General features: G+C 39.0%; 1 protein-coding gene and 2 pseudogenes across 1 annotated transcript in view; 2 read left to right on the top strand and 1 right to left on the bottom strand.

The window, feature by feature from the left end:
- Positions 1–13,007, bottom strand: part of TAOK1 (TAO kinase 1) — a 173,905-nt gene that overhangs the window by 144,891 nt on the left and 16,007 nt on the right. The window lies entirely within an intron of this gene.
- Positions 3,434–4,680, top strand: LOC123930025 (annotated as a pseudogene).
- Positions 5,610–7,590, top strand: LOC123930024 (annotated as a pseudogene).

Below are 13,007 nucleotides of genomic sequence, written 5' to 3'. Positions count from 1 at the left end.
AACCGAAACAGAACAAAATGGAACTTCAAAAGATGAAAAATACAATTCAGAAATTTAAAAATGTACTAGATGGGACTAACAGCATATGTGACGCTGAAGAAAACACATAAATTTTTAAAAGATCCATTAATATGGAGACATGAAAGTAAGAACTAACCATATAGTGTACAGACAAAAAAAGAAAAAATATATATAGGATCACAGTGACTGTGGGGCAATATTAAGTGGTCTAACATACATGCAATTGGAGTACCACATGAGAGGGTGAGCTAAAAAAATTATTAGAAGAAATAATGACCAAAAATTTAATTTTGATGGAAACTATAATCCCACAGATTCAAGAAACTCAATAAACACTTCCACGATAACTTCAAATGAAGATGAAGGTATAGTAAACTTACTGAAAAATCAATAATAATAAAAGTCTTAAGACTAGTCAGAGAAAAGAAGACATATTTCCCACAGAGAAACAAAAATAAGAATGACTGCTGAATTCTCATCTGAAATTGTGCAAGGCAAAAACATAATGGCATGACATCTCTCATGTACTTAAAAAAATGGTCAACCCAGACTACCAGTCAAAATTTACTTTAAAATTGAAGGTGATTCTACACACCTATAAGAATGGCTAAAATTTAAAAAAAAAAAAAAAAAAAGCAATTATAACACCAAATGCTATGAAATAAGTTAGTCACAAAAGGCCAAATACTGTATGATTCCTTTCAAATATTATATAATTCCAAGGGGCTGGGGAGAGGGGGAAATGAGGAATAATTTTTTAATTGATACAGAATTTTAACTGGGGAAAGATAAGAAGTTTTGGAAATGGCTGGTAGAGAAAGTGGCACAACAATGTGAATGCACTTAATGCCAAAGAACTATAGACTTTTTTTTTTTAAGAGTTTATTTAGGGGTGCCTGTGTGGCTCAGATGGTTGAGCATCTGCCTTCAGCTCATGGTCCCAGGGTCCTGGGATCGAGTCCCATGTCAGACTCCCTGCTCTACAGGGAGCCTGCTCTTCCCTCTCCCTCTGCCTGCTGCACCCCCTGCTTGTGCGCACTCTCTCTGTCAGGCAAATAAATAAATAAAATATTAAAAAAAAAAAAAGATTTTATTTATTTGATGAAGAGAAAGAGAGAGAGAGGGAAGGAGAACACAAGCAGGGGAAGTGGGACAGGGAGAAGCAGGTTCCCCGCTGGGCAGGGAGCCCCACTCGGGGCTCAAATCCTAGGACCTTGGGATCATGACCTGAGCCGAAGGCAGACACTTCACAACTGAGCCACCCAGGTGCCCCACACAGAACTATACTTTAAAAATGGCTAAAATAAATTTTATGCTACATATATTTACCACAATTGAAAAAAATGCTAGTGAAGATATGAAAAAATTGGATTACTCACATATTATTAGTAGAAATGTAAAGGTATTTATTTATTTGAGGAAGAGAGAGAGAAAGAGTGCACACATGCTAGGCAGAGGAAGAGGCGGTGAAACAGAGTCTCAAGCAGACTCCATGTCTAGCGTGGACCCTGATGCAGGGCTTGATCCCAAAACCCTGAGATCATGACCAGAGCTGAAACCAAGAGTCCAAGCCTCAACTGAATGAGCCACCCAAGCTCCCCTCATTAGTAAAAATGTAAATTGTTACCGACACTCTAGAAAAGTATGGCAGGTTCTTACAAAACTAAACTGTGTGGTATAGGACCCAACAATTGAACTCTTGGATATTTATCCCAGATAAGCAAAACATATTCACACAAAACCTGTAACATTTGTATGCTTGTACTTCATTTGAAGTAACAAAAAACTGGGGAACACCCAAACATCTTTCAGTAGGTAAAGGCTTAAACAAAACACGGTACATACATACCATAAACAACTACTTTGCAAGAACAAACCACTGGTGCATTTAACAACTTAGATGAATCTCAACCAAATCATCCTAAGTGAGAAAAAGCTTATTTCAAAAAGTATAAACTGTGTAATTCCACACAATCTCTAAATGTCAAAACTGTAGAGCTGAAGAACACAAGTGATTTCCAGGAGCTGGGGTGGGTAAGGGAGAGAGGTAGCTGTGACAATAAGGGCAGTACAAGTGATCCTTGTGATGGAACTATTTTGTATTAACTGTGATAGCTGTCACAGGAATCTACACATGTGATAAAACTGCACAGAACTAAATATATATACATAGAGGAGCGCTTTCAGCTGGGGTTGAGTGACTGCCTTCAGCTAGGGTCATGATCCCCAGGTCCTGGGACTGACCTCCACATTGGGCTCTCTGCTCAGTGGGGAGCCTGCTTCTCTCTCTCCCGCTCCCCCTGCTTGTGCTCTATCAAATGAATAAAACCTTCAAAAAACAAACTCACACATAAAGGAGTTAAGCAAAACTGGTGAAATTTGAATAAGGTCAAGTGAACTGTATCAATGCCAATTTCCTGCTTGGGATATTACACTATAGTTACCCAAGATGTTACCACTGGGGGAACCTGGGCGAAGAGTCGATAAGATCTCTCTATATTATTTCTCATAACTCCATATGAATCTACAATTATATCAAACAAAGGGTTTCTTTCAATTAAGGTTAAATAATTATCAAGCAAAAACTGTGAGTATTCATTAACAGCAGATGTGCACTATAAGAAATGTTAAAGGAGGGTGCCTGGGTGGCTCAGTGGGTTACACGCCTGCCTTCAGCTCAGGTCATGATCCTGGGGTCCTGGGATCGAGCCCTGCATCTGGCTCCCTGTTGAGTGGAGAGCCTGGTTCTCCCTCTTCCCACCCCCTCCTCATGCTCTCCCTCTTGCTATCACTCTTTCTCAAATAAATAAAATCTTTAAGGGGGGAAAAAAAAAAGAAGAAAAATACGAGAGTACATACCCAAAATTGAAAGTAGGGGCTCAAAAAAGATACTTGTATACCACTATTCATAGCAGCAATACTCACAAGAGCCAAAAGATAGAAATAACCCAAAATCTATCAATAGATGAACAAACGGGGTGCCTGGATAGCTTAGTTAGTTGGGCATCCGACTCTTGAATTCAGCTCAGGTCATGATCTCGGGGTCATGGGACTGAGCCCCACTTGGCTATGCATTCAGCGCAGAGTCTGCTTGAGATTCTCTCTCCCTACCTCTCTGCGCCCACCATCTCTCTCTCGAATAAATCTTTAAAAACATAGATGAATAAACAAATGAACATGTGAGATACACACACACACACACACACACACACAAAATGGAGTTTTCAACCTTTTAAAAAGGAATAAAATTCTAAGATACACAACTACACAAATGAGCCATGAAAACATTATGCTAAGTGCAATAAGCCAGACCCTGAAGGACAAATACTGTATGTTGCTGCCATCAAGTCTGAATCCAACACTGCCCTCCTGCCTGCCCAGAGGTGTACCCCAATTCCGTTCTAAATCCAATATGGCAATTCTCAAGGATCAGCTGATTCAGAATCTTTTTTTTTTAAAGATTTTATTTATTTATTTGACAGAGAGAGATCACAAGTAGGCAGAGAGGCAGACAGAGAGAGAGAAGGAAGCAGGCTCCCAGCAGAGCAGAGAGCCCGATGTGGGGCTCGATCCCAGGACCCTGGGATCATGACCCGAGCTGAAGGCAGAGGCTTTAACCCACTGAGCCACCCAGGCACCCCTGATTCAGAATCTTTACAAGGAAGATCATACCCCCCCAGAATAAGATTACAGTCTGTTGGAGCTGATGCTATTGGCACGGCCTGAGCTGTTAGTCTCTTAATGGAGGACCTGACAGATGAACTTACTCTTGTTGATGTCATGAAGACAAATTGAAGGGAGATATGATGGATCTCCAACATGGCAGCCTTTCCCTTATACCAAAAATTTTCTCTGGCAAAGACTATAACATGACTGCAAACTCCAAGCTGGTTATTATCACACTTGCGGCATGGAGCAAATAAATAAATAAATAAATAATAAAAATTAAAAAAAAAAACGCATGGAGCATTTCTCTTGTAGGAGAAAGCTATCTTAATTTGGCCCAGCATAAAGGGAACATCTTTACATTTATCATACGGCCTAAACTGCAAGTTGCTTATTGTCTCCAATCCAGTAGATATCTTGACCTACATGGCTTGGAAGATAAGCAGCTTTCCCAAAATACCTCGTTATTGAAAGTGGCTGCAATCTGGATTTAGTCCAATTCCATTACCTAATGGCAGAAAGGCTGGGAGTTCACCCATTAACCATCATGGATGGGTACTTAGGAAGCATGGAGACTCTAGTGTACCTGTATGGAGTAAACGTTGCTGGTGTCTCCCAGAAAAATCCATGCCCTGGCTTTGGCACTGATACAGATAAAAAACAGTGGAAAGAGGTTCACAAACAGGTTGTCAGTTGACAATGCTTTACAAGGCAATCAAACTGAAAGACTATACAACCTGGGCCACGAGACTGGTGGATTTGGCAGAAAGTATAATGAAGAATCTTAGGTGGATGCATCCAATTTTCACTATGATTAAGGGTGTCTATGTAATAAAATATGATGTCTTCCTCTGTGTTCCTTGCATCGTGGGACAGAATGGAATCTCAGATGTAGCGAAGGTGAATTTGACCCCTGAGACAGAGGCCTATTTGAAGAAAAGTCCAGATACACTTTGGAGGATATACAAAAAGAGCAGCTGTTTTATTTTTTAATTTTTTTAAAAGATTTTATTTATTTGACAGAGATCACAAGTAGGCAGAGAGGCTGGCAGGGGAAAGGGGGAGTAGGCTCCCTGCTGAGCAGAGAGCCGGATGCAGGGCTCAATCCCAGAACCCTAGGATCATGACTTGAGCCAAAGGCAGAGGCTTATTAACCCACTGAGCCACCCAGGTGCCCCTTATTTTTTTTTTTTATGATTTTTTTTAAAATTTATTTGGTAGAGACACAGCGAGAGAGGAAACACACCCAAGGTAGAAGCAGGCTTCCCGCTGAGCAGGGAGCCCAAAGTGGGGCTCCATTCCAGAAACCTGGGATCATGACCTGAGCCAAAGGCAGACACTTAATGACTGAGCCACCCAGGCTGTAGCACCCCAAGAGCTGCTGTTCTGAAATTTTCTAATGTTGTACCACTTAACTGTCTATGCTACAACAGGATTTTAGTAGGAAGTTGTGTATATTATTGTCCTTATTATCTGTTATTCTAGTAATATTAAAATGACCTAGGAAAAACTTCAGTTTCCTAAAATTACAGATAGGAATAGTTCACAAACCGTTCTGGCTATATCCAATGCTGGATGATACCTATCTCATGTAGTCCTGAATTGGTGAATGTAAAATAGTCCCACCACCTCTGCCAATGTTGCATATGCTGCAGTTCCTCTTCAAATCAGGTATGTATTTACTGTGTGTTATTTAACTCCTGGTTCCTTCACTCAACATGTCTAGACCAACCACAACCTGGGATACTTGAGACTCTCTTCCTCTGCCCCTCCCTGCTGAGAGAGAGAGAGAGAAAGGAAGAAAAGGAGGGAGGGAAGGAGGAAGGGAGGAAGGACATCAGTTCTACATAAACTTGTCTAGCATATAAACACTTACCAACTTAACTTACGAAGTCAACAATACCATGATACCAAAACCAGGCATGAACAAGAATCTACAGGCCAGTATCTTCCATGGATATGAATGCAAAAACTCTGAACAAAATATCAGCAAGTAGAACCCAGGAACTTATGAAAATAATAATGTATCATCATACTAAGTGGAGTTCATGCCCGGAGTGAAAATCAATCAATATAACCCATTATATTAGACTTAAGAAGCATAATCATATGATTTCAGCAGAGGTTTAAAAAAAAAAAAAGCAGCATTTGACAAAGTTCAATTCATTGCTGACAAAAACTCTCAGCAAACTGATAATAGAAGGAACTTCCTTAACTTGATAAAGAATATCTACAAGAGGGGCGCCTGGGTGGCTCAGCGGGTTAAAGCCTCTGCCTTCAGCTCCAGTCATGATCCCAGGCCTGCTTCCTCCTCTCTCTCTCTGCCTGCCTCTCTGCCTACTTGTGATCTCTATCTGTCAAATAAATAAATCTTAAAAAAAAAAAAAAAAAAAAAGAGTATCTACAAGAGCCCTAAAGTTAATATCATAGGTAATGATGAAGGACTAAATACTTTCCACATAAGATGCAGAACAATGCAAGGATATCCACTCTCACCACATCTATTCAAGATCATACTGAATGATCTAGCCAGTGCAGTAAGGCAAAAAAAAAGGAGCAGGTCATGATCTCAGGGTCCTGGGATAGAGCCCCACATCGGGCTCTCTGCTCAGCGGGGAGCCTGCTTCCACCTCTCTCTCTGCCTGCCTCTCTGCCTACTTGTGATCTTTGCCTGTCAAATATATAAATAAAATCTTAAAAAAAAAAGAATAAAACTGTCTTTAATCATAAACATAACTATCTACTTAGAAAATCCCAAATAATCTATAAAATAGCTACCTGAACTTAGTAATAAGTCAATTTACCAAGGTTGCAAAATACAAAGTCAATACACAAAAATCAATTATATTTTTACATAGTTATTAACAAAATTGAAATTTGGAGGGAAAAAAGTAACATTTACAATAACACCAAAAATCTTCAAATACTTACAGATAAACTTAACAAATATGTACAAGATTTGTATGCTGATAACTACAAAGCACTGAATACAGAAATCAAAAATAAACTAAATAAAAGGAGAGATATACCCTAGTGGTAGACTGGAAGACTCGATACTGTTAAAGGGTCTCCAAAACGACAACTCAATTTGTCCTGCGAGTGAAGGAGGGGGATGTCCTCAAATTCTTTGTAGCAGGAACCCACTTATTAGGTGGCGGACTTCCAAATAGAACAGTTCATCTACAAAAAGAAGAGTGGTGGCATCTATACCATAAATCTGAAGAAAACCTGAGAGAAGCTTCTGCTGGCAGCACCGTGCCATTGCTACCACTGAAAACCCAGCTGATGTCAGTGTCATATCATCCAGGAATATTGGCCAGCTGATATTTGCTGCTGCTACTAGAGACACTCCTATTGCCAGCTGCTTCATTCTGGAAACATTCACTAACCAGATCCAGGCAGTCTTCTGGGAACCAAGACTTTTGGTGGTTACTGATCCCAGGGCTGACCACCAGACTCTCACAGAGGCATCTTATGTTAACTTGCCTAACATCATTCTGTGTTACAGACTCTCCTCTGCACTATGTGGACATTGCCACTCCTTGCAGTAAGGGAGCTCACTCAGATGGTCTGATGTGGATGCTTCCCATTAACATCCATGGGAGGTCATGCCTGATATCTACTTCTACAGACCTGAAAGAGACTGAGAAGGAAGAGCAGGCCACAGCTGAAAAGACTGTGACCCAGGAGGAATTTCAGGGTGAATGGATGGCTCAAGATCCTGAGTTCACCACAACTCCACCTGAAGTCACAGACCAGTCTGAAGGCATGCAGGTGCCCTCTGTGCCTACTCAGCAGTTCCCTACTGAAGACTGGAATACTCAGCCTGCCACTGAAGTCTGGTCAGCAGCGCCCACTGCTCAGGCTACTGAATGGGTAGGAACAATCAATGAGTGGTCTTAAGCTGCTCTTCCCAAAGGCAAACAAAATGCAAATAAGGTTGATGGAAAATAAAGTTTCTTAAAACAAAACAAAACAAAAATAAATAACCTAAATGTAAAACCTCACAATTTAAAACTTCTATACGAAAGTACTGAAATTCTTTGTGACCTTGGTTTATGCAAAGATTTCTCAGATATAAAACCAAAAGCACAACCCATAAAAAGAAACTGATAAGCCAAATTTCATCAAAATTGAAAACGTCTGTTCTTTTAAAGATAGTATTAATAAAAAATGAGCCTGAGAGAAAAGATTTGCAAAACACGTACCTACTAAAGGGCTTAATCCTGATATATAAAGATTCATAACTAAATAATAACAGCCCAATTTTAAAATGGAGGGGAGGAGCAAATAATTTGAACAGACACTTAGCTAAAGAAGAAATACAGATGCAAATAAGCACAAGAGACATCAAGGAAATGCAAATCACAATCACATAAGCCTCCTCCCCATTTAAGGGACAGGCTAAACTTAATGACTCACTTCCAAAAAAACAGGAGGAAAAGAGAAAAACAGTAACTTCACAGCAGTGAAACCTAGCAACACTAAATTAACCAAGTGAGGAAGGCTAACATCAGTGTTGTCATGTGGACATCATGTACCTCCTGATACATGTCCTGGGGAAGATACTACACATCCATGGTATTCTTTCCAAAAACCCATCACCACAGGCTAATCAGGAGAAAAATATCAGACAAAACTAGATGGGAGACATTCTCCAAGATACGCAGCCAACACTCCTCAAAACTATCAAAGGTATGAAAAATAGTAAGAATACAAAGTACTGAGAAACTATCACATTCCAGAGGAGACTGTGACAGAAAGAGAACAGATTAATGGAAAAGCTGGTGAAATCCAAATAAAGTCTGCAGTTTAATTAATATGTAACATACATGCGTCACCTTGGGTTTCGATGTAAGTACCATGAAATGCAGTCTCAGGATATTCATTAATTAATTACAAAGGGGAAAATAATAATTAGTGGAGAAATATGGAAAACACCACTTAAGCAAATGAACCAGGTTAACATTAACAGTAATAAGACCTATCAACATCATGTGTCATATCCCTGACATAATGCACTGAGAAGGGATATATATCATTCTGCAGTATTCTTAACAAATACATATCCTCAAACTAATCATGAGAAAACACTAAACCTGCCCAAACTGAGAGACATATTAAAAATAACTAACTGGTACTCAAATGTTAACATTTAAAAAAAAAAGTGTCAAGGTCATAAAAGACAAGGTACCATCACAGATTAGAGAAGACCAAAGACACATAACAAACTGTAGTGTGAGATCCTGAAACTGAGAAGAGTTATTAATGAAAAAAGTGGTAAAATTCAAGTAAGGACTAAGGTTAAGTTCATAATATTATACCAATGTTGACTTCCTCGTCTTGGTAATTATTCTATGGTTATATAAGATTAGGGCTGAAAGACATATTTGAAAATTCTACAAACTTTGTAACTTTTCTGTAAGCTGAAGATTATTACAAAAAAATTTTAAACACATTATAGTGTATCAATTAAAAAGCTGGAAAAAAATATGAAAAAGAATGCCCAATTCTAGTGAATCTGCAAACTTACAACCTCTTAACTCTGAGAGCTATGTATTAAAATGACATCCCAGCACTTACTTTCATATCTATAATTAATCTAATGGAAGAAATATTAAATCTTCACAATACTTACTCCTCCACAGTTAATGAATTTTTTAAAAAGATTTATTTTATTTATTAGGGCACCTGAGTGGCTCAGTTAACCGTCTGCCTTCAGCTCAGGTTCCTGGGATTGAGCCCCACATCGGGCTCCCTGCTCAGTGGAGAGCCTGCTTCTCCCTCTGCAACTCCCCCTGCTTGAGCACTCTTTGTCAAATAAATAAATAAAATCTTTAAAAAATAATAAATAAAAAGATTATTTATTTGACAGAGAGACACAGAAAGAGCAGGGTGAGGGGCAAAAGGAGACACAGGGAGACTCAAGCCGACTCTGCACTGAGCACACAGCCAACTGCGGGGCTCGAGCCCATGACCCTGAGATCATGACCTGGGCAAAAACCAAGAATCAAATGCTCATCTGACTGCACCACCCAGGCACCCCCCAAAGTTAATCAATTTTTATGATATGGCAGAATATTAGCAAATGAGAGATCCATTTTATTCTAAGCAATTACTATAATAGCTCTTAAGGACAATCACAATAAAAAAAGCAAAACATCCATAAAAAATGTAAAAACTGAGAATAAATATCAGTTTTTATCATTATGTTGAAAGAAATAATTATCATAGCAAATCATTAAAGTTTAATAATGCTCCATGTTCCAATGTCCAAATATACACAGTAACTCATGGAGTAAAAGGTATTATAAGATCAAGCATTCTTCTATCAAGTTTAAACCACTTGCTTTCATTTAACTAGACAATATCAAAACCAAAATAAGCATAATTCACTCAATATTTACCAGGACTTTACCAATTCCCAGGCACCACCCTAGATGCTGGGGTTTCAGAAATGATTAGATAGGAAAGGCAAATAAAGGAACCAGAATCTCATTTAACAAATATTCTTTAAATAATAAAAGATGAAAAAATAATAATAAAAGATGAATGAAAGATAACCCTGCCTTGGGGCACATGGGTGGCTCATTGGGTTAAGTGTCTGACTCTTGATTTCACCAGGTCATGATCTCAAGGTTGTGACACCAAGCCTTGCATGGGGCTCCACATTCATTATCTCTCCCTCTCCCTCTGCCTATTCCCCTGCTCATGTATGCACACACTTGGCTCTCTCTCAAATCTTAAAATAAAAATTAAAAAAAAAAATTGTAGGGGGCCTGGGTGGCATAGTTGGTTGAGCAACGGACTTGGTTTCAGCTCAGGTCATGATCTCAGGGTCATGAGATTCCTATGAAGGAGCTCCTCACTCAGCATGGGGTCTGCTTGAGATTCTCTCTCTCCCTCTGCCCTTGCCCCCCCCAACTCATGCTCTCTCTATATAAAATCTTTAAAAATAAAAATCTTAAAAGAAAAATTGCCCAAATTTAGTGTATACATTTTGATGAGTTTGCACATAACCATACACGTGCTTATGTACCATTACAGCAACCAAGGTACTAAACACATCCATCACCTCCAAAAAGTTCCCTGTGTTCTCTTGTAGTGTGTGTTTCTTTGTTTTGTTGGTCAGAACACGTAACGTGAGAGCTACCCTCTTAACAAATTTTCATATTTACTAATGAAAAAAAGGGACTGAGAATTTGTCTGTTCCTGCTTTTGTTCAAAATAAGGTAGGAAAAATAGTCACACAGAAGATTCACAATGCCCACTAAGTTTAATAGGGAAAAAACTAATGTAGTTATTCCGTAAGAAGTCTTAGAAAAAAAAAAAAAACAGTTGGATCATCAGAAAAGGAGTGGTTACATACTGGAAATTAAGTTGAATACACACATTGTGTGGTTTCTTCCATTAATGCAAGCTGAAGGTACACATGTCATCTCAAAGCCTTGTTTAATTTTAAAACTGAATAAAATGTTTATTTATTTTTAAAGATTTATTTATTAGAGAAAGAGAGCACGCAAGTGATTGCAAGGGGAGAGGCGAGGGAAAGATTCTCAAGCAGACTTCCTGCTCAGTGCAAAGTGGGACTGGGGCTCAAACTCAAGACCCTGAGATCATGACATGAGCTGAAATCAAGAGCTGGCTGCTCAGTAGGAGCGCAGGTACTCCTATTTACTTTATCTTCTTTCAAAAACTTTATTTGACAGAGAGAAAGTACAAGCAGGCAGAGTAGCAAGTAGAGAGAGAAGCAGGCTCCCCACTGAGTAAAGAGCCTGACTGGATCCCAGGACCATGGGAACACCACCCGAGCTAAAGTCAACTGCTTAACCAACTGAGCCACCCAGGCACCCCACTCCTATTTACTTTTAAAATAAACTCTACCCTCAATATGGGGCTCAAACTCATGACCCTAAGATCCAGAGTCGCATGCTCTACTAACTGAGCCAGCTAGGCACCTCTGGAATTTAAGAAAAAAAAAAAAGAAAGAAAAAAAAATTTACAATTTAGTTATTTATTCGAGAGAGAATGTGCACACAACACTAACAGGGGGAGGGGTAGAAAGAGGGAGGCAGACTCCCCACTGAGCACAGAGCCTGAGATCAGGACCCTGAGATCATGACCTGAGCTGAAAACAAGAGTCAGACACTAAACTGTCTGAACCACTCAGACACCCCTTGAGTAAAACTTTTAAAACTGATTTGAGATTTTATTGTCCTTCCTTAGATTATATTCAATGCCATATTTCACATTTTGGAGAGGGATTTTTTTTTTTTTTAAGATTTGTGGACACCTGGGTAGCTCAGTCATTAGGCGTCTGCCTTCGGCTCAGGTCCTGATCCCAGGTTCGTGGGATCGAGGCCCACATCAGGCTCCCTGCTTGGCAGAAGGCCTGCTTCTCCCTCTCCCACTCCCCCTGCTTGTGCTCCCTCTCTCTGTGTCAAATAAATAAATAAATCTTTTTTAAAAAAAGATTTGTTTATTGTAGTGATCATTTTGCTATACAAATATTAAATCATTATGTTGTATACCTGAAATTAATATAATGTTAAACATCAACTATACTTCAATTTAAAAAAAGACCTGTTTGCAAAAGTAATCTATGATAAAGTCAAAACAGATGTGGGATGGATGGTTTTTGAGGGGGAAGGGCCAAGAGGGAAACTTCTGGAATGTTAGAAACTTTATAGCTTAATTTGAGAGGTAAATACATTTGTAAAACTTCATTTGTATAGTTTACTGTTTGTATATTTTACCACAATTGGAAGAAAGATACATAAATAGCTGCCAGATGATACAGTGCCTTTGTAGGTTTGAACAAGTAACAGGAGAGTAGAGTGTTAGGGAGATAAATCACAGCAATATGTAAGAGGAACTGAAATGCAAAAGGAAAAGATAGCCTTTATCTTTTTTAAAGATTTTATTTATTGAGAGAGAGAGAACACAAGCAGGGAGAGCAAGAGGGGAGAGAGATAATCTCAAGCAGACTCCACACTAAGTGCAGAGCCAAAAGCCGGGCTTGATCTCACGACCCTGATATCATTACCCCAGCCAAAATCAAGAGCTGTACACTTAACTGACTGAGCCACCCACAGGCCCCAGACAGCCTTTAACGTAATGGAGAATTAAGGTAATAATACTAATACTTATATAACACAATATGCCAGGTACTATTCTAAGAGCTACACATGTAATAATACATTCATTCCTCTTAATAACCCTATATAACAGATATTATTATCCTTTTACAGATGATGAAACTGAGGCCCACAGAGATTAAGTAATTTGCTTAAGGTTACATAGCAATGAGAACATCCATG

The sequence above is a fragment of the Meles meles genome, chromosome 18 (assembly GCF_922984935.1).
Source record: "Meles meles chromosome 18, mMelMel3.1 paternal haplotype, whole genome shotgun sequence".
NCBI lineage: Eukaryota > Metazoa > Chordata > Mammalia > Carnivora > Mustelidae > Meles > Meles meles.
Note: the sequence above shows the minus strand (reverse complement) of the source record. Positions and strands in the feature narration are given on the sequence as shown.